Source organism: Bactrocera latifrons, unplaced genomic scaffold (assembly GCF_001853355.1).
Source record: "Bactrocera latifrons isolate USDA-ARS-PBARC rearing strain unplaced genomic scaffold, ASM185335v1 scaffold_1113, whole genome shotgun sequence".
In the NCBI taxonomy this organism is placed as follows: domain Eukaryota; kingdom Metazoa; phylum Arthropoda; class Insecta; order Diptera; family Tephritidae; genus Bactrocera; species Bactrocera latifrons.
In genome coordinates this window covers 35447-35836 of record NW_017534535.1, presented here as the reverse complement: position 1 = coordinate 35836, position 390 = coordinate 35447, and positions in this window count along the sequence as shown.

The following is a 390-nucleotide window of genomic DNA, read 5'->3' as shown; positions in this document are numbered from 1 at the left end:
GTTTCCAGCATCGCTTTTGTCAATTTATTYATCAATTTTATCTTTTGAAGCAGTTTTAATAGTAATGTATTTATACTATTGTTTAACAAATTGTGGTTTTGCACCATCTGTGCGGCTAACAATCGCAATGCTTGTCTTCTATCCATTTTTGTTTTATCAAATTGAAGTGTTATTAATATACCAATCAGCTGTTCGCTAACTCGCATTGCTGGTGTCTGTCACCTATAAATTTGGCTCTGATTAAGTGCGCAGTTAATCACGGTTAACGCTGTCGTCTGTCAATGCTATTACTTACTTACTAAAGTAAATAATTAAGGATTTTTACGAATTCCAGGTAAGTAAGCGCCATGAATGTATCCGTTTACTGATGCGTTTGATTGTTTCTTCACA